The sequence below is a fragment of the Callospermophilus lateralis genome, unplaced genomic scaffold (genome assembly GCF_048772815.1).
Source record: "Callospermophilus lateralis isolate mCalLat2 unplaced genomic scaffold, mCalLat2.hap1 Scaffold_105, whole genome shotgun sequence".
In the NCBI taxonomy this organism is placed as follows: Eukaryota; Metazoa; Chordata; class Mammalia; order Rodentia; family Sciuridae; genus Callospermophilus; species Callospermophilus lateralis.
In genome coordinates this window covers 4,251,177-4,272,468 of record NW_027510702.1, presented here as the reverse complement: position 1 = coordinate 4,272,468, position 21,292 = coordinate 4,251,177, and the positions used below count along the sequence as shown (strand labels likewise).

The 21,292-nt window shown below is 32.6% G+C and overlaps 2 pseudogenes; one reads left to right on the top strand and one right to left on the bottom strand.

Moving 5' to 3' along the window:
* Positions 1 to 1,013: 1,013 nt before the first annotated feature.
* LOC143389989 (signal peptidase complex catalytic subunit SEC11A pseudogene) lies at positions 1,014 to 1,451 on the top strand (annotated as a pseudogene).
* Positions 1,452 to 12,318: 10,867 nt separating this feature from the next.
* LOC143640012 (vacuolar protein sorting-associated protein 37A pseudogene) lies at positions 12,319 to 13,774 on the bottom strand (annotated as a pseudogene).
* Positions 13,775 to 21,292: the final 7,518 nt, after the last annotated feature.

Genomic DNA, 21,292 nt, shown 5'->3' with positions numbered 1-21,292 from the left:
CTTCCTAAATACATTTAATTGGAATACATTATTTGTTGGTTTTATATTGTCTAATTAGGGATAAATTTTGCATTTTGAATAGTACATGAGCAAATAGGATGATTGTGTTGGTGAATAAAATTCATAAATGTGTGTGGAAACTCTATCTGGTTAAATGAAATGATTGAACAACAGTTCAGTTATCAGTCATCATGATATTCTTTCAAATCAAGACACTCTTTCCTTAAAGCTAGTTATAGATGGTCAAAGCCGTCTGTCTAAAATAATACTTTATTAACATTATTAAATGGCAAATTAATTTTGAAATAGTCCTGATTTTATTCAGTAATTATTTAACTTATAAATACAGGTGCATTATTATAGGCAGTAAATAGTATGATTTTGTGTTGCAAATACTTTTTTCAAACACTGGGAATATACTTAGTGAAGACAACAGATCCAAGTCTGTCAATAACAGATCCAAGTATATAAAATTCATGGAGCTTACATTCTTTCAAGTGAAAAAGAGAGTAGGCAAAATATAGCATTACAAACACAATCGATATTAATTAAGGTTTTTTTTCCTGTAATTACTTCTTGAGAATGTACAATACTCTTTGATAGATAATGTGGATCATTCAGAAATTTATATAATATGGCCTTCTTCAAGACATTTACGCACTCAAGCAGAAGACGGACACAATTATAATAAGACAGAAGGTAGAATGAAATGCATAGATCCGAAATATCTTGCAACTGCTAAGAAGCAGAAGATCTTAAGACTTAAGACAGACTGGAAAAGTCTTTATGGAAAATGATTTTTGTGTAATAATTATGAATAAAAAGGACATCCCATGCTTTAGAAATATAAACACAAAAAGTTCAGGCCAGGTGAGCACCACCAGCATGCCAGTGGTTCCCCAGAAGGTCATCTAGCGCTTCCCTGCTGCGGGTGTTCCACTAGCCGTCCTGCCAAGTTGTCTCTACAGACTTCTTGGACATTATGTGTTGGATGAACAAGAGGCAGTGGCAACATGGAACCTGCATTTCATAGAGGAGATCTCCTTCTATCAAATCTGAGTTGAAGCTCCCATATGAGTGGGAGAAATTGTTGTTTGGGGAATAGAAGAAAAGTCCCCTCACCAAGTTCAGCAAATCTTGAAGATTCACAAAAAGCAAAATGGACATATCAAATTTTTGATCAAAGATAACAAGAGATAATAATGCTGTTGATGACCAAGGCCTCTATAAACAAGAACAACACCAGCTAGAGAAAAAAAGACGCTGTGGTAGAGCCAGAGGATTTCTTCCTTATATTGGAATTGAGAGGATCCTCATAAATGACTATCCTAAATTTAAGTATGCAGTACTTTTTTTTGTTGGGTTTATTCATGCCGGTCCATCTTGAGTTAAGTCTGCCTTGCTGCTCCTGGAAAGATGCTGTACATTTTGTTACTGAACGTTTGGAGTAGCTATCGGTCTGTGATTGGAGAACACACATGTTGGTGCTTCCCAGTAGCCCTGGTTTACATTAGTTTATGTTTCCACTGCAGAATCTATTTGGGCAGGTGCCTGTGCCCTGTAGTGCACTCAAGGGGACTTTTAGTCACAGGATTTTATATGTTGTTATTGTCACACTTTCACAGTTTTGTATATAACTGAATTTTTATATTAAAAGTGTGAGCCAAAGGGGGAAAAAAAGTTCACGCCAAATTCTTTGGAGGATAGGAGGGGTCCATCTACAAAAGTCATGGTGTTGTTGACCAGTATAGTCTGAGAGAAGGAAGAAACAGTAAGTTGAAGGTAGATTATCATGCATCTTAAATGTAATAATAAGAGTTAAATTATACCCCTATAGACAGTTAAAAGCTAAAAATCTCTCAGGAGTATGATATATTGATACAAAAAAAAGAAACAAATTTAACCAGCAAACTGGAAAGAGCAAAGTTTAAGCCTGCTCAAAAACTCATGATATGTTCAGGAATATTTTTCTATAAGGTCAAGTATTAATCAAATAAACATTATATACATAATAAAAACCTTCTGAGAGTTTTATACTTCCATACCCTGTTATGATTTGGTCTTTTCCCCCTCATATCTCTAACAGACATGGTTTTGATTACATATCATATAACTGGCTTCATGTTATATCCAAAATCTTTATTTGTGAGTTACTATCACAAAACAAACAAACAAACAAACAAATGAAATTGACAGATGTATTTTCTAACTAAGTAATGAGAAAATATGTAAATGTTAACAATTTCTCTTTTCATATTATATTATAAGCTTTTAGAGCATCATTTTGTGGATTACTTAACAAAAAATCTAAGCCTTGCCGGAAACAAGGAAAAGTTGAAAATCTGATTTCTGAATGTCTTTAAAAGTTACTATAATACTATTTTATCATTTATTTATTCATTCATTTTTGCACCATTGAGGTTTGAAACAGAGCCTTCCATATATCAAACATTCTATTCTGAGTCACATTCCCAGCCCTCCAAATTATTACTTATACACACAATTTTTGCATATAGTTATAAGACTCAGTTTTCTCACTATGAAAATTATATCAGTTAAATTTCAAATTGTTTTGAGGATCACTTATATTCACTTTACCTGTGTTATGTCAAATCCTCATACCAACCTTGTAATTTAGAAATTTGCATTAATTACCATTTTACAGGTGAGAAAACTGAGGCTTATAAGTATGTCCAGAAACAAAGTCTTTTCTACCTCAACCCACCCTCCACTCTCTCCCATCTACCTGGCTAATATACCAATTGAAAATCACACAGAAATGAGAATAATTACACATAGGGAGGATAATGAGAATGTGATATTTTTAAAAATATTCAAGACTGCATTTTATAGGAGATATATTCAAGATTGGAAACAAAAAATATCCAAAATAACCTCTCACCAATTATTTTCACATTTTGAATCAAGAATGTGAATTATTTATATGAATCATATGGAACTGTGAAAGCAGAATGTGCAAGCTGACTTAATGAAAAATGAACTAGCAATACAAAGTACTATCTACTTGGTATTCTTATTTCTAACTTATTCTTAGCCTCTAGGGGAATTTCATCATATAAAAACTTAAGAACTTCAAGTGGATGTATAGTTTCTAGGATTTAACTACAGTTCATTTATGTGCAAAATGAACTAATATTAGAAGCTCAAGAAATATCAAGATGGGGTAAATGTGAAATGTGATGAACACTTTTTAAATTTAAAAATGATTTCAATTTTATTCCAACAGTTCTTCCTTAAAGAAAAGACATATTACATTAAATTTATATATAAGGCCAAAAATTCTTTAGGGATTGCATTGAAAATTTCTCTCATTGGTTATCTTTTATTTTTTGATTAACTGTTGAGTAGATAAAATCTGCCTTAGTTACCAGTAGTATTTTCTGTAATTACGTGCTCTTTAAGCAAATAACTGAATAAGAAGGGTGTTCTTTTTAATAATGAAGTATAAATGTCATTTCATATTTACCTAACACTTCCATTTTTGGAGGCAGGCTCACATTTTAAGCTTTGTTGAAAGTATTTACATTTTAGAGCTGGAGTGTTTAAAGAACCTTATGAAGTTAGAAAACCCTGCCACTATTTGATGTATTAGGTGCTCTTGGTGATAAACTTGGATTCAGTTTTTCTCTCTTGATATTATGATATAGTAAACAATATGGTTGTTGTTTTCCCCTTTTACTTTAGAAATTAAGAGAAGAATTTTGTATCTTAAAATATAGCTAAGTCTTCTGAAAATGATGGTGTTTTCCTCAAAATCTCTTAGACATATAGAAAGAGCATTAAAGAGTCTAATGATATGGATTCAAGATCCTCTTCTGCATTTTTAACTATAAGAACATGGGCTAGATTTCTATTACTGTGTGAAAGACACATTTCATTAACCAATTTACTGCTTCTATAACATGCAATCTTTACCTATCATAGACATTTTTTCTCTTCCAGATAGAATAGTTTTTGTTCAGGAAGACAATATGTCCCACCCCAAAGGATGCATTTTAATTGGTCTAAAACCCATGACTATTATAATTGCCCTTTCCAAAAATTCTCTTTTCAGCTTCTCTTGCAGTTAAGGGTAAGTATTTGACTTAATTTATACGAATAAAAGGTTAGCGGAAGACTGGTGAAAAGATTTTAGAAAGATTTTCTTCAATGATAAAAGGTGAGAAATATACTAAGGAGTTTCCTTCTGGTATCACTTCTTCCTCCTTTCCTCCTTTAAGTGGTAATGATACCCATAGCTATGATGACCATCTTGCTTCCAAGAAGTGAAAAGTCAGAGGATAAAATCCAATATAGTGAGAATGGCAGAGCAACTGAATAGAAAGAATGTTGATCATAATTGTGCCCAATATCATCTCCGCAATGATTTTTTTATAGGCGTGTGATTTAGAGAATAGTTCAATTAACTCCTTTGCTTTGGGGCATTGCAAATAAGATTTTCTGTTTCATACAGCTAATATTTGAATTCCTTAGTTTGTGAGAATGCATTTAGGTTATTCATTGTCACTTAAATATTTATAGTAATTATTTTAAAATAAATATTCTCTGCCTGGTAACTAAGCCTGGAATAATGAAAAAGTTGCTGATTTGTGCTAGTTCTTAGTTTTGGGATTTTTTTTGACATTTTGGCATTATAATAGAAAATGCATATACTAGCTATTTACTCATATGAGTACTTCATAATTCTTCTTCAGAAACTATTCTCAATTTTTTTAAGTCCCATAAGTTTTTTAGAAAAAAAAATTTTAATAATTACTTTTAAAATATAATCTGGTGGAAACAAATTCAATAATAAAAAATCCACTGAAATTTAGGATCAGAGAAGGAACGATAATTACACAGAGTCAAAAAGAAGCAGGGATGGGGGTATAACACAGTGGTAAAATGTGTCTGGCATGTATGAGTCCCTGGGTTTAATTCCCAGTGCCACTTCACGTGTATACTAGAATCAAATATAAATTTGGGAGAAATTTAGGTAGTACTTTTCTTTCTTTCTTTCTTTTATTTCTGTATGTGTATGTGTGTGTTGAGGGGGATTTTATATCTCACATAGGCTTTAAAAGTTTATAAACAACAGTTCAGTGTTGGGGGAAAATTATATATAAAATCCTATTCCCTATTCCCTTTCCTCTAATCTATTGGTCTTTCTTTTATTTGTTTATAGTATTTTTTAAAGTAGTGCTTTATAGATATACATAAAGGTGAAATTCACTGTGGTACATTTTTACATGTACATAGGATAGTGTAGCCAATTTCATTCTACCATTTCTCTCTTTACCTGTTCCTCCTCCCTCCCTATCAATCTACTTCCTCTAGTCCACTGATCTCTCTTCTATTTTTATGAAATTTTCCCCTTGTTTATCTTTTCTTATTTTAGTCTAGTTTCCAAAAATGAAAGAAATATTCTACCTTTAACTTTCTGAGTCTGTCTTATTAATCCTAGCATGATGTTCTCCAGTTTCTTCCCTTTACCAGAAAATGCCACAACTTCATTTCTCCTTACAGCTGAATAAAACTCTATTGTGTATATGTATCACATTTTCTTTTTCCATTCATCTGTTGATGGGTACCTGGGCTGGTCCCATCATTTGGCTATTGTGAATTGCACTGCTATAACATTGATGTGGTTGTTTCACAATTATATGCCAATTTTAGATCTTTTAGATAAACACTGAGGAGTGAGATTGCTGGGTCATATAGAGGAGCCAATCCTAGAATTTTAAGAATATTCAAACTGTTTTCAAAGGGGCTGTACTAATTTGCAGTCCCACCAAAATGTATGAGTTCACCTTTTTCCTGATATCCTCATCAGCATTTAATATTGTAAATAAAATATCACTTATTAATTAAATCATCATTGCCTCGATGACTAGAGAGAGAGATGAAATCTTAATGTAGGTTTGATTCATATTTTCCTGATTGAAAATAATTTTGAACACTTTTATATCTTCGTTGGTCATTGGTATTCCTTCTTTTGAGTTCTTTTGAGAAGTGATTAGTTCTTTTACGGATTTATCAATTGGGAGGAAAAATTAATAAATTTAAATATATATATATTGCGCTGGCCAATATGGTGGGAGCACAAATCCTACATTTACTCCTAGCACTTGCAAATTTTCTGGCCTAAGTCTTTGATCCATTTAAGAGTTGTGCACGGTAAGACGGTAAGTGATAGGAGCTCTACTTTCATTCTTCTACTTATGGATATTCAACTTTCCTCCCACCATTTGTAAATAAAAAATAAATAAAAGGATATCTTTTCTCCAATACATATTTTTGGCACCTTTTGTCAAGGATAAGATTGTTGCAAGTATGTGGGTTTGTCTCTGTGTCTTTTAATCTATTCCATTAGTCTTTATGTCTATTTTGATGTCAATATCATGCTGTTCTTATTACGATAGCTCTGTAATATAGTTTGAGATGAGGTATTGTGTTCCCTCCTGCATTGCTCTTCTTTCATGGGATTGCTTCAGCTCTTCTAATTTTATTATTCTTCCAAATAAATTTTAAGACTGTTTTTCCTTGTTCTGTGGAGAATTCATTGGAATTTTGATGGGAATTGCATTAATCTGTATTTTGCTTTTGGTCATATGATCATTTTGTGAATATCAATTCTACCTACTCAAGAACATGGGAAGTCTTTCCATCTTCTAATATATTCTTAAATTTCTTTCTTCAGTGTTCCATAGTTTTCATTGTAGAAGTGTTTCACCCCCTTGGTTAGATTTACTCCCAAGCATTTTGTTTAATTTTTTTTTAGGTCATTATGACTGGGATGGTTTTACTGATTTCTTTTTCAATAGATTCATTGAAATATAGGAAAGTGACTGTTTTATGTATGTTGATTTAATTCCTGATATTTTGCTGAATTAATTTTTCAGCTCTAGGAGTCTTCTGGTACAGTTTTTTTTTTGGGGGGGGGGTAAAAGCTAAGTATAGGATCAATTTGAAGTATACTACCTCCTCTAACACCAAAATCACAAGAGAGCAAAGGACATACATTTCCAATGCATGCTTTTCCATCTATAAATCTGTGCTTTACTTTTCTTAGTATCTCCAGTCATCCAAAATGTACTTTCTTAGAAATAACTTATTTTTATCACCTCATGTTAGAATTGCTTTGAATGCCCTTTTCATTTTTTCACCATGTCTACATATTTCCTATAGTAATTAAAATTCATGTGATGGCAAATTACATTACATATCTGCATAATTTCCTAGTAGACCTTGAGTTTCATAAGAACAAGGTCAATTTTACTCTCTTTCTCTCCATAATCCCTAGTAAGCTGTTTATAATGTTCCCTGAGGGCAGAATTACTTTTACTGACTCAAAAATGTAGGAAATAATGTCTTCTACAGGCTATCACAAAAATTGTCCTTCAGCCCACTTTGATATAACAAACTGGAAACAAAAAATGGATAATTAGTATAGATCATTCCTGTTTTAAGAGCAGGAAACTCTCTTGAAAAAGTCAAAGGGAATAAATGTGAAAATACAGTTTAATTTTTTTTCTCTTTTGTCTGTCCATATCACCTATCCACTGACTGTGTGAACTACAAGTAGAAAGGCAAGAAAGGGGAGGAGAAGGAAGGTGACAACCAAAGGAGCAAATCAAATATCCAGAAAGTTAGGTTCATATGCATGTGTGTTGGCAGCCATGGGGTGGGTGGAAAAGAATAGTGCTCTCTACCAACTGGATTAAAGGTAAACAGAGTTTGGGGAGGTTAGGAAAAAAAGAAAGAGAGAAAGAGTTACAGAACAGTGTTAGATCCAACAAATGACATTATCTTTAAATAGTAAGATGAATCTGAAAGTGATTTGCAGAAAAATATGGTGAATGCAATGCAACTCAAGGTAGAGAAGCTCAAAATCAAGGTTCCAGGAGATTCTGTGCCTGGTGAGGGTCATCTTCTGGTTCAGAGATGACATTTCTCACTGTAACCTAATATTATGGAAAAGGCTAGATAGGATCTCTTTTATATGAACATTCTTTCTTATCACCTTCTAAAGGACACCACTTTCTAATATGGTTTCATTTAGGCTAGGTTTCAATGTATGAATTTGGGGTAGGGGCAAAAACATTCAAGCTATAGCACTTGGATAATGATTTAAATATTTTTCAATAGTTTTTGGCTGTAGGAATTGTGTTTTTTTATGACTTCAGGTTTTAGTTGACATTAGGCCAGTTTTATGTGGGAACCACAAATGTAAACTGAAGTTTAAAATGGTCATAGATATTCAAGATCAAGCATTCTGAATGACTTTGCACAGTTGTAAAGTGCTACAATTGAAGCGTGGCATAATGAAGGGTACTTATTATAATTTTGTACTTAAATGACAAAGACTGTGGGATAATATTTTAAAAGTGTCTGTCCAATGGGAATAGAAAGTAGATTGAAGATGTTTATTAAACATGCTTATGCTCCACTGCAGTATTTTTAAACAATGTGCAAACTAAAATTATTTCTAAGTTAAATTACTATTATTAAGTTAAATTAAGATGAAACTATACAAAGATTTAAAAGACACAAGTTTCTGTCATGATTGTGACACTAATCTGTGTTCTAGAAAATAATTAAGTCACTTCTCTGCATTTCATCCTCTTTATTTTTAAATGTAGACAATTTCAATTTAGTTATTAAACAAAACTGAATGTGTTTCACAATAGATTCCATTATCTAATAAGTAATATTTTATAGGTATTCTTATAGAATACTTTTACTATCTAATATCTTTTTAATATCTAAGTTTCCTTCTAGTACTAATATTTTGCCATCAACAAGCAAATGGATAATTGATAACAGAAGAAATATTTCTGGAAGAAAAATAAATCAGAATTGTTTTGGATGCCATGTTTCTTTCAACTAGTATAGACCAAAACTGCTAAAGTGCAGGGAATATTTGTAGCATTTAAATGAATTTTTAAAATTTGTCAGACTTTATGTACTATGATTAGGTAAGTAATGTGTTAATTTCAAACTACAAAATATTGACTAAAATTGAAAACATCGTTTTCTATTTCAAATTCAAAGAGAATAGAAAAAAAGTAGATGCAATATGCACATATAAAAAGCCTTTTTCAAAGTCAGCAGATGGACCCCTATATTTTAAAATGTATCCACAGTGAGATATGTGTATGTTTTTAGCTAAATGTGAACCAATACACAAGAGTATATGTTGCCAAATGCATATTGTATTGCAGCATACTCTTTAGCACCTCATAGTAAGAACCTGCTATATGCCATTACTGTAGGGTAAATGGTTTTCAAGGAAGTAAGTACTTCAATAGACTCCATAGTTTACAGTTCCCTAATATTCATTAAGTAATTAAAATAGATAGTATACTTTCATAAACAACCACTTAGATTATACAGGAATACATGTGTGTATCCTTTAATTAAATTTTTTGTTTCATTATATTTGAGAAGTATGCAACAACTAAGGTGACCAAACAAAAAGAGTCAGATGTAACCAATGACCTAAATATTCTGGGAATTCTCAGCTGTGTTACAGGTCTGAATTAATTACTATCTTCAGGCATTGAAGTGCACTCCGGTGGCTAAGTTTTTTCTCTAAATTTGCCCTTTTTGAAGTCAGAACATGTCTTTTTTCAAAATATATTTTTTTAATTAGAACAGAGATAAGCTAATGGTAACATTTAATATTTAATATACCCAGTGCTATATATTCAACCTTGTATGACCTGATCCCAAAGTAGATTAGAAAACTCAGAGGTTAGTTGCTAAATTGCTGCGTGTAGTATCTCTGGTAAAAGCCAACACCAAGAAACAAAAATATGTTATTATGTCAAGATCAGTCAGACTCCAATATGAAATTAGTTTTTAGTCCATTCAATTCCTGGTTAACAGTCCTATATATCAGCAATTGTGAAAACAAAGGTGACATTAACTTGGAATCCAAGTGTAAGTATCAGGTGTCAGTCTATTTAACTGCCTTTTCTGTTCCAGAACTTATAACTTAAATCCCAATAAATAAAGCTTGTGTTACACTCATTTCCTCTTTTGGAGAAGCTCACAGAATTGTACAGTGATGTTTTATACACCTCTAGCCACGTTCTCCTACATCAGAAGCAGGGACATTGTCACTCAATGCAGAGATTATTAAAGAAGAACTTGGCAATTTACTGGGATATCAATGGAATAAACAAAGAAACTAAACTTCTTGGTTTACTAGGACTAGATTTGAGAGCATTTACTAAGAAGCTAATCTTTTTATATATTAGAGTAGCAGGAGACAAAAAAGTTTATAGGAAGACATAAAGGAAGTAGAATGTCCTGAGTAGAGTCAAACTAATCCAGGAAGCAAGCAAAGGAGACAGTCCTCTTAGTCACATGACCACCCCAAATGATCTATGCTCTACAAAGATCCTTTTGTACAACTTTCATGGTGATATTAATTGAGCTTATAGTCATTTGCCTTTATGGTAAATGTATTTATTCTAATATATGGCCCACAAAATTTATATTCTGATGGGTTTGGGGTGGGAGCCCTGGACACAGAATTCAGTGTCATTTCTGGATATGAAACTACATGTATATTAATCTACTTAAAATTAAAATTATCACCTCTATGCTAATAGACTTTTGCATATATGCTTATACAGTCTATAAGACTTTCCTACTCAAGAATTTTCTGCAATTTAACATGGTAAAAAAAAATATGTTTTCCCAGAAATACTTCTGTATGTATATTGCCTAGTACAAAGCCAGAATTTTTAATGCTTGAAACTCTTCTATAAGAATGCAAATACTTTGAGGGAAAGGATAATCCCTTATTCATAACATTAAAAAGTACTTTTTTTCATAAGAAAACTTTCAAACATGTATGTTAAAATATAATTAATTCCAACTTAATTTTCTTTTAAAATTCTTTCCTCCCTTATAATGAAGTAGGTCAAAGATGATTCAAATGCTTTTGAATCATTTCAAACATTATAAAGGCAAGTGTGCTAATTTGTGTTTATAAAAAAAGCATTGCATTTAATTTGACAACAGTTCACATGAGCAAAAAAAAAGCAGCAGCAGTTTAATCTCACATATTATTTTGATTAGCACTTAAAATTTAAAGGTATTTTATGAGTTTTGGAAAATACTTAAAATCATATCTAGGTCTTTTCAATTTTAAAGGCACTAAATGTACAGCTAAGTAGATCTCCACTTTTCAAAACTTAAGGAATCTATTATGTATTTTGAAGGACAGCAGGATGATTTAATGTCAGTACACACAGAGCTATCTACTGAGAAAATATGCTACAAAAGAAGGGAAAGTATGTTTTTGAACCTTATAAGTACCATTAAATAAAGAAGTTACTTGTTTGAAGATGATTCCGTAAATCTTTATGAAGGTTCTATATTCCAATTTTGAAGCTCAAATCCTGCATTCAGAATAAAGAACACAACATGTAGAGATGTAAATAATGTAACAATAACAGATTGAGTTTTTTTTTTTGTGATTTAGATACTAGTTTATTGAGCCTCAGTTAAGTTCAAAATTTTCTCCCTTTAGAATCATTTAGGGCTACTTATGAAATATGTTCATTTGGTGACATGACATAGAAGCAAATTACTGAACACAGTACAAATAAAGAGGAAATTCATTAAAAATTTGGATTGCTTAAAAACTAAATAGTACTTTTACTAGTTTCTATAAAACTTTTCCCAAGAAAATTGAATTCACATAAAAATGAAAAAAAAAATCATTGATTTTTTTGTGTCTAGATTATTTTTATTAACAAAAAGATTGTTTTTAACATTAGGAATTTGGAAAGCATAACCATCTAACCACAAACCCATCAGATACTTATTTTTTAAGAATTAGCCTGAAAGTTTGTTTTGGACTGGTTTAAATGAAACCAGTCATTTTCTTAAGTAAAGTATTTATTTAACTGTCTTGCAACTTAAATGTATCTTTAGTTTTAAAAATAAAACAATATATGAAGAGCTGGTTTACTCTTTTTTGATTTATTGTAGGTAAAAGTTACTTACTTGAGATGGCACATTGGCAGGTCTGGTGTTTCCTGACACTATGAATATTTAAAAATGAATTGCCCTTGAAAAGTTTTATCATCCAGAAAGAAAAAAAAAGGTGACTTTCCACAGCTGAAAATTTCTTGAAAAAAGGTTGAGAGGAAAATAATCTAAAAACCACACCACTCTTGATAAAGAACTGAGGCAGCTTTGAATTAAAACTACAAATTTAAATTAGTTTTAAAAAGTACTGAAAAGTAGGTGAAATTACATGCATAGGCATTTAATCAATAATAAGAGGAATAGCAGCAGAACTTAAATATATGATAGTTTATCAACAATAAATAAACATTTTTAGTGCAAATAGTGCAGAAAATTTTCTCAAAGCAAAGATCATAGCAAGTATTTTGATCTATACAAAATCAGTCTCAGTTCTGTATACAATCTATATAGTATATCTGTGAATTTAGCCCCCATGATGAAATGCCAATTTGCAAATCATAAATATAAAACAATGTGCTTAAGTTTTATGTCTCATTTTTCTCTTGGCAGTTCATGTTTTCGGGAAAATCTATAGTGGAGCATGAAATTGGCTGTGCATTGCTATCACCTGTTGAAGTTTCTCTTCCTTGGCTCTTCTAACAGTGGCAAATTGTTCTCTTTTCCATGAAGCTACTGAGAAAATCGCCTATTTCAGTTTTTCCCTCCAAGAAATCTTCAGCGATATTATCAGATTCTTCTTCAGCATCGTATGCAGCTACTTTCAATCTTGCCTGCAGGGCACTTGCACTACAGCTCTCACTAAGTTCATGCTGCCTTTGCATCTTCTTTTCAAAAGTAGATTTTATTTGTGTAAGTAATTCATACTTATCTAAAACAATCTGCCTTTTGGCTTCCAAGCTAGGTTCCAAAAGGAGATTTTTTTCTTGCTAATTCCTCGATACTGTTTACTAAGTCATCCTTGTCTGCAATAATTTGTTTCAATTGAGGCAAAGTCAGAAACTGTTCTAGTAATACTTCCTCTTGTTCATTAATATCTGTGAGTTGTGATAAACTTAATTCTGAGAGTTCTGGAAATGTATCAGGAACATCTGGCATCTTATAACCAAAACCATTCTGACTTATCGGAGCTGAAGTGTCCGTTGTGGGAACAGGTAATGGCAGACTTGAAAGGACACCAAATGAAGGAGCAGCAGGCTTGGCTGTGGTATAACTTGTTGTTGAAGAAGAAACAGCGTCAGCAACAGACAAAGAAGTGATATTCCTGTTAGTTTCTTGTGGAGGATTTGGAGGAAGAAATGGAAAGCCCTGAGAAGCATAAGGAGGCATACCTCCTGGGTTACTGTACAGGTATGGAAATGCTGTCGAAGCAGAAGCTAAAACTGGGGGATTCTTCCAGAACTCATCCAACAGACTTTGAATAATTTTCCCAAGATCTGAATGCATTGTAAAATTGCTTACTAATGGAGAAGTAACATACACTCCTTGTTTATCCATTAAGTGATGTCTTATTGGTGGATAAACACTGATCACTGGTTTTTCCTGAGGAAATTGTGGAGGAAGTAATATATTAATGTTAATAGTCAGATTGTGTAGTGAATGGCAATCTGTATTCCACATCTTTCTGTATTTCAGCTATACTGGAGTGTGAGTTCCGGAGGGACTCGATCAAGCGCTGCTTCTGCTGTTGGAGACTGGTGAGGCCACCAGGAGAACCAGTCGCGGAGGAGGAGGCGCTCTTGGTTAGGGGAAAGAGCCAGCTCATCCTCCTTGGGTCCCCGGGCTCAAGGCCCTAGAAGGCTCTGGCCTGCTTCTCCCAGCTGCTCAACCCGGGCGTTCTCCAGCGACAGAGAAGCGGGCTGAGACGCGAGTGGCCTAAACGCTGGGGAGCCGCATCTTCACTAAGCAAGCCCGGCTCGAGGTCTCTGGGTTCTGGGGGACATGCTATAATGCAGTTAGCTGGAGAGGGGCAACGTGCCACCTGGGATAGGCAGTCCTACCTTCGCCGCCCAGACGCCCAAACCAGCCAGTCAGGGAGGCTGACCTCCCAGCGCTCCACCACCCTAGCCTTCGTCCAACAGATTGAGTTTTTGTACTTCTTGTTCCCTGTACAATTTTGTCATAAGAATAAATCACATAGTGTCACTTTTCTTCTTACAAGTCACCTCTGAAAATAAAGCATCAAAGCCTAATATTATTTCTTGTCTAAATTCTCTTACTTTTTAATGTATGTGAAGAGCAAGAATAAGCTAGAGAAAAATCTCACTGTCTTTCACTGACCCCTTAAAACAGTCTATTCCGCTGTCTGTGTGCATCCATCCTCCTCATCACACTAACGCCAACTTGCCAAAATAAGAAGAAAGGACATTTACTTGAGATCAGATACTGAAAACATGCTTTATATAAAGGTTTTCAATGCTTTTTAGGACATCATCATAAGTGCCACATACATTTAGACAAAAACAATTCTTAAATCTTTTTTTATGCTTTTTAATGAAACATTTGCATTTGCGAATATTTAAGAAAATGTTTACAACAGTTCAAAATGTATTGATGCAATTTTAAAAGAATATTTGAATGACTAAGATTCTACCATAGTTTAGGAATTATTTAGAAATATACATTATAGGAAACTATCTAATTTGAGGATTTTGAAAGTTAACTTCAACTTAGAGAACATGTCTTACTATCATCATAATAATACTCAAGTGCATAATGAATTAATTTTTAATTTTAGGATCCTATTGCAAAACTAAATAAAAAGCAAAACCTGAGTTCTACATTTGAAAAAAAAATCTGAACTGATTGTATTTAGCAGGAACATATTTAGTAAAATAAATAAAGTTGCTGTTTACATTGTGAATGTTCAGAACAGTAAAGCCGGAATAAACAGCTGCACAACATTTTGAAAGAAATTATAAGGCAATCTTAAAGTTAAGTCAACCTTAATTGACTTGGTGCCTCCTTTTATTGTGAACCATCTCAATGGACTGAACCATAATTAAATGAGAACTCAGCGCAAAAATGTGTGTAGAAGAGCACTACAAAAATTTTTCAGACATAACTTCAAAATTGGAATCCATTTTTGTTTATTCAGATAGTTGTTCTTTAATTAGAACAAACTTTTCTCCTCTTCACATATAATGTTAACTCTTGCCATTATGGATGGATACTTAAATAAATAGGCAACTAGATCTCAGGCAGTAAATTAGGACATTTCTACTTCAAACCTTTTTTCATACAGAATAAAAAGGAGAAAAACAGAATTTAATATCTACCACAAATCATACACATGGCCTTACCTTCTTTCATAAGCCATATGTATAATATTGGGAAAGTTTCTTGTTTTACAGTAATGCATAAATAAAACCAAACTAAACACAGTTTGATTTTATTGAGATATTTTAATCTATATTCTCCTTTTGATGGCTACCATTCCAGTAGGCTTTACCTATAAAGAGGGAACACTGAAATTGTAGTTTAAAATGATGATCATGTAGCAATGCAGTTCCACATTTTATTTCAAAATCCTGTATGTAACCTTCTAAGCAGATAATATTATTACACCATTGACAAAAGTTGGAGGGTGAAATATTTTCTGCTTAAATTTCAAGCAGAAATTTGATAAAGTTTATCGATAGTTTAAAGATAAATTATCTTTCTTATATTCCAATAGCAAGTTTATTTATCCAATTGTATGTTAAAATGACCATGTATTTAAAACATTAATGAACTCAAATCAAACTGATGGTCACAGATTGTCTAACACTGCATCTCTGTTGGCAAAAAGTGTTTGCCAGACCAAATTCTTCTCTGAGCTTTAGCTCTCTGCCATAAATTTCAAAGGAAACCAAAAATCCATTTTCTTCAATTTTCAAAAGAATTAGTTGTTCATGTGGATTATATCAGATAGAAGAATAATATACTACTCATCAGAATTTCTTCTGTTATTGAATCAAATTCTGATTTATCCATACCGTTTAGGTTTCCCATAGTAAGAAATGGGCCATATATTGAAAAGTTTCTATGGAAACAACCTCTTTATAACAACACTCCTGGGATAGTAACCTCAGTGTTAAGGAGATGATGACTATAATGGAGACTAATGCAGGAATGAATTAATGCACAGTCTATATGTAAAACAATTTGTTGATTTGTAATTTCTTAAGCAATTCAAATAAGTGCCATGTTGCCATAGTGTTTATAATTGGGTTTTTCTACAATTGTGAACCTTACATTTCCTCGTTAAGAACGTTGTATTTTTAGACAATTTAGGTATACAAAATTTTGTATTATATCCATCTAAAATTGGATCTATGTATGAAAACCTCCAAGGAAGTACAAGGTTGTTATTTATAAATGAATGACTTCTTCATGATCTATCAGGGGGACCATTGCATCACACTGAAGTGCTTAGAGAACACAAATGCTGTAGGAAGTTACCATTACTTCAGTCAAAAATCCATTAGCATTGATACCACTTTGTCAACATTTTATTCCTTGGGGAGAGGCAACACCGACATCCAGAGTCAGTTTCTGAAGTGAATACCAGCTTTTAGAAACTAACATCTGCTGAGCCCCAATGCTCCAGCTGCCAAGGAAAGCAGATTTTCAAAAGTAAATCTGCCTCATTCATTTCTTTGGGAAGCGGGCATTCAATGGTTGAAATCAATTAATGCTTATTTGTGTTTTATCTTAAAATCTATGATTTAGAAACTTTAATTGACAAAAATAATTAATGACTACAATGCATTTTGGAGTTTGGGTTGTATTTTAAAACAAGTGAAGGTAATTGTAAGTGAAAAATGAAAGAAAGCTGCGTATCTCAGTAAATGAGTGATTCACCTTTCACCTTCCAAACCAGAGAAGAAACCCTGATGATAATAAACAAACTGCTTTAATAGTTCTTCAAAATGATAATACGATTAAATTGATAGTTTGAAATTTATTTTCATTGTTTTCAAGCTATTTCAAATTTAGCCTTCCTCATATGAGTAAGAACTTAGTACACACATCTCTCCACCCCCTCAACATATCTCTGCCTTCCTTTTGCTTTGATAGGAGCAGTGATCAAAAGGGAAGGGAGAGAGGAAGAGAAACAGCTCACAGCAGAGAAAAAAAGGAAGAGAGGAAAGAAGAAGAAAATTACCAATAAAAATAAATTCCAGAGGCACAATCATTTTAAAATTGTTTTTATAATAATTGAACTCTCCCAAGTTGTTTTTTTGGAGAGCATATAGCTTTTGAATTTGGGGAGAGAAGTAGGGATAAGTGTGCTAATGTACAGCAGAATTTGTAGCTGAAGTAATAAAGGATCAACTGTAGCCTGATTCATTCTCAAACAGTGGCTATTGCTCTGGTGATCTGGCCCATAGCCAGGCTGGATATCCCCAGCATCATAGGTTGGCAGCTGGACATTCTCACATACTACTTCACAATCACTCAGTGACAGGTTATTCCTTTGGGAAGAGTTTAGGTAATATCTAAATTATATAGGAGAGCTGAATGATTTGGATTGAAGTTGGCCACACTCACACTTCATAAAAATGGAATACAAGATGTGTTGATGTGTCTATCTCTATGTATATGTTACACATATTTTGATATAAAGCATATGTTATACATATTCTGCATATGTTATATATATTCAGATATAAAACATGTTATATAGATATAGCCTGATAAAATGAGATTCTAGATGACTTTTCAAGTCCTTAAGAATCCAAACAAAGTTGTCATTTAAGGTAGACATACCTTAATGTTTCTTTTCAGTAGCCAATCTGTGAACTGATATTTCCATTAAAGTAATTAGAAGCCTATAATCAATATGATTAATTTAATACTTTTAAAAATACTTACATCAGCAGCTTTACTCTTTCTACCCAGAAAGAGATAGGAGCCTAGCCCTGAATGTTATATTGATGTGATTAAGACTACATAAAAATATTTCTCCTAAAATTGCCTTCGGATAACACCATTCACTTAAAATTAGGTTCAAAATTTGAAAGTCAAAATAAAAATACCAAGTCTAAACATTTTCTCCACTCCCATATTTTACCTTTATATTATTTCTAATTATTGAAAATAATTTCATTATACTTTACAAAACAAGATTTAAAAATGGTGAGTTGAAAAGAAAATGCCATAGGCTCTAAAGGCAATTCCAAAATAAGTATTACAAAAATGTTCTGTGCACATAAACCATTACTGGAACATGTTTTCAGCCTCCCATGGGGTCTTACCTAGTACTGAAAGAAAACGTTTACACAATGTATTTTGAGTTCTGAGATATTTGTTATAAAACAAAACTCTGATAGTACTTCACTGTCATAAGACAATATTTTATTAAATATTAATGTAGTTGCTCTGGGAAGCTACACTTTGATTATGGTTGAGAAAGAAAGGGATTGAAGTTTAAAAGATCTGAGTTATAGTCTCTGTGGTTCTCTGACATGTGATGTTAGACTGTGTGGGTCTAGGTTCTCTTTAAAGTAAGAGGCAAATTTTTTTGTTGCTCATAATGATATAAAGTGTGCAAAAATGCATTTTAATGTCTAAAGCATTTTGTGACATCAGTAGCCTTACATGGGCTTACAGTCAAAACATCATGAGCCATGTTAAGCTCCAATTAAAAATCCCTTCCATCTTCCCTTACCTGAAAATGATGTCAAAAGAAAAGTTTGAAGATTTCTTTGTTCAGTATTGCATTTGTGTTAAACTTGAACTTTCACCAGACAAATTCACTTAAGATCTAGTACCTCTAGTACCGTACTATGCAGCCAAATATCAGGGCTAGACTCCTATTTTCTTCTCTGTAGAGAAAGTGAAACTGCTGATATATTTTGAAAGTATTCAATTAATCATATTTATTACATCCTTCTAATTACTTAAAGGAAATGTGAGATCACAAATTGGCTACTGATAAGAAAGTTTAGAATACAAATATTTTATTATTAAGCTCATATCACAAAATTGGATCATGGAAGATACATAGAAGAGAATGAAGTATTTTACATATATGGAAAAGAAGTCTTTCCCAAAATTTATTTCATGTGTTTAATCAAGTATAATAAAAAACTGATAACCATAACAAAATAAAAATATTAACAGTAACCAAAATGTTTGTTTTTTAAAAACTAAAATTTTACCTTTAATTAATATGAAAGAAAAAAATACTAAGAGTAATGACTGTGTTGCTCATGCCTTGAGTTTCTGGGCTTATGTCTGATGAGCAGAACTGTGTAAATATTTAGACTTTTTTTTTTCTAATCGTAAAATAAAATACATGGTTCTCTGATATGGAGTTGGCTCTTTGTATCAGAAGTTTAATTCTGGTAAGAAGAATTTTCTTGCTATCTCTTGCTGACCATAAGATCTGTAAAGAGTTGAGGGCTTGTTAACTTGTCACTTTAAACACCATATCTTTAGCGAAGGATTTTGCTAACAGATTACCTATGTTTTATGTATCTTAATTTTTCTCTAGATGGAAAAAACATGCAAATTATGAACGTTGACTAAATTATTGAAAACAAATTAGGCAAATTATTTGCATAAATGTGTTTTCTTATTACATATTAGCATTAGTCCCTGGGGATCTACAAGACCAAACAATTAATAAAATGTTTTCTTCTTTCATAAATAGCACTTAACATTCTAATCCTTTAAGAGATGGCACAATGATTTTTTTTACAAATAAGCATACACTGAATAGCACCATATTTTAAGGTAGAATATATTGCAAGCTGTAATAAAGACAATATGCTAAATAAATGGCATCTCTGACCTCATGCTATTGGCTGATTTTTACCTGCTATATATAAGGAACAGCCAAATTAAATATTGTGCCAATCCAGGATTCATTCGAGGACCTGTTAGCTGTGTAAAAGCTTCCTCACAAGTGTTTGATCCGTACTCTGGTGCATACTTGTTGAGCTTCATTTACAAGATTGTCAGAAAACTAAATGTATTTTCACAGCACCTTCCAAATCTTTAATCATGCAATGTCTAATGAATCTAAAAGGCAATTTCTCAATTTTTTTCCACTTCCTTTTTCTCCCAATAGGATATTTGCAAAGAGAGAAAGAAGACAACACACAATTTAGTGGTACAAAGGAAAGATATCCATAATCCACATATTACCAAACCAAAAGTTCCAGTGTCATTCTTCACTTCAAGGAGAACTTGAAGGAGAATTTCTTTTATTACAGGGTCCACTAATGCCAACTCTAAATTCCCATCCTTTCACAGAGGAGTTTATAAAATCCTTCTTCAATTTGTAAAAAGAAAATTTTCACAACACTGATGCACAAAATGACATTTATTGACATTAAAAGCCTCATCACTTATTTCTCAGTAGTCTTTATTCCTTTTGCTGAGGGCTTTATTGTGCTGTTTGGCAAGAAGGAAACTGGCACACTTTGATTTAGCAGAGTCCGGCCAGAAACCAATACTCCAAATAGTTTCTTTAAAGCCAGTTATTTCATAAATATTGGATTAAGTCTTGTGGGTACCTGTATGGGGCAGAGACGAGCATGATATAATAGAGTCATAAAGATCTTTTGAGGCATTTTCTTTGTATTTAACTGATTAGTTCTATATTTGCATTAGAAATTGTAATAGGCTGCAATGTATTGAAAATCTGTCTTTTCAGCTCACCAGAGTTTTTCTACTTGTGTCTCATCCCAGGAAATAATGGTCACACATTTTCTCATTTTTTCAGCTTCATTCTCAACCAGTCTTTTAAAAAGCAAGCAATGACCAATTTATGTCTTTATTACTTAAACATCTGGAGAACATCAGAGTTAGGGCCTACCCCCACAAGAAGCTCTTTATCAGGCATTTTTTTAAAGAACAACCAAGATCATTGGTTCCATTAGGGTTCTTCAAAGTCAAAGGATGTTTCAGACCGTGCACATTAGAGATAGAAATAAATATAGATTCCATATCCTCAAGGAACACAAAATATAAAAGAAAAGATATTAACACTGGGCAACAACTATAATAATTTTGGGGAAATGCTATAAGAAAGGCTTTGTAGGCTGATTTTCAATGGCAGGAAAGGGCTTGACAGAACCTGACTGGAGGTGAACCATCATCATGATCCCAAGTACCTTGCCAAGAAAGTTTCTGTTTTTTGTTTTGTTTTGTTTTGTTTTTTCCCTAAAGTTAACTGGAAACCATTAAAGGGTTTGGGATAGAAGACCTGTTAGGGGCTATATGGATTTGACTTCTGATTTTTCTTTAGTTAATAAAATTGAATGGATAATCTACTCTGGATTCAACA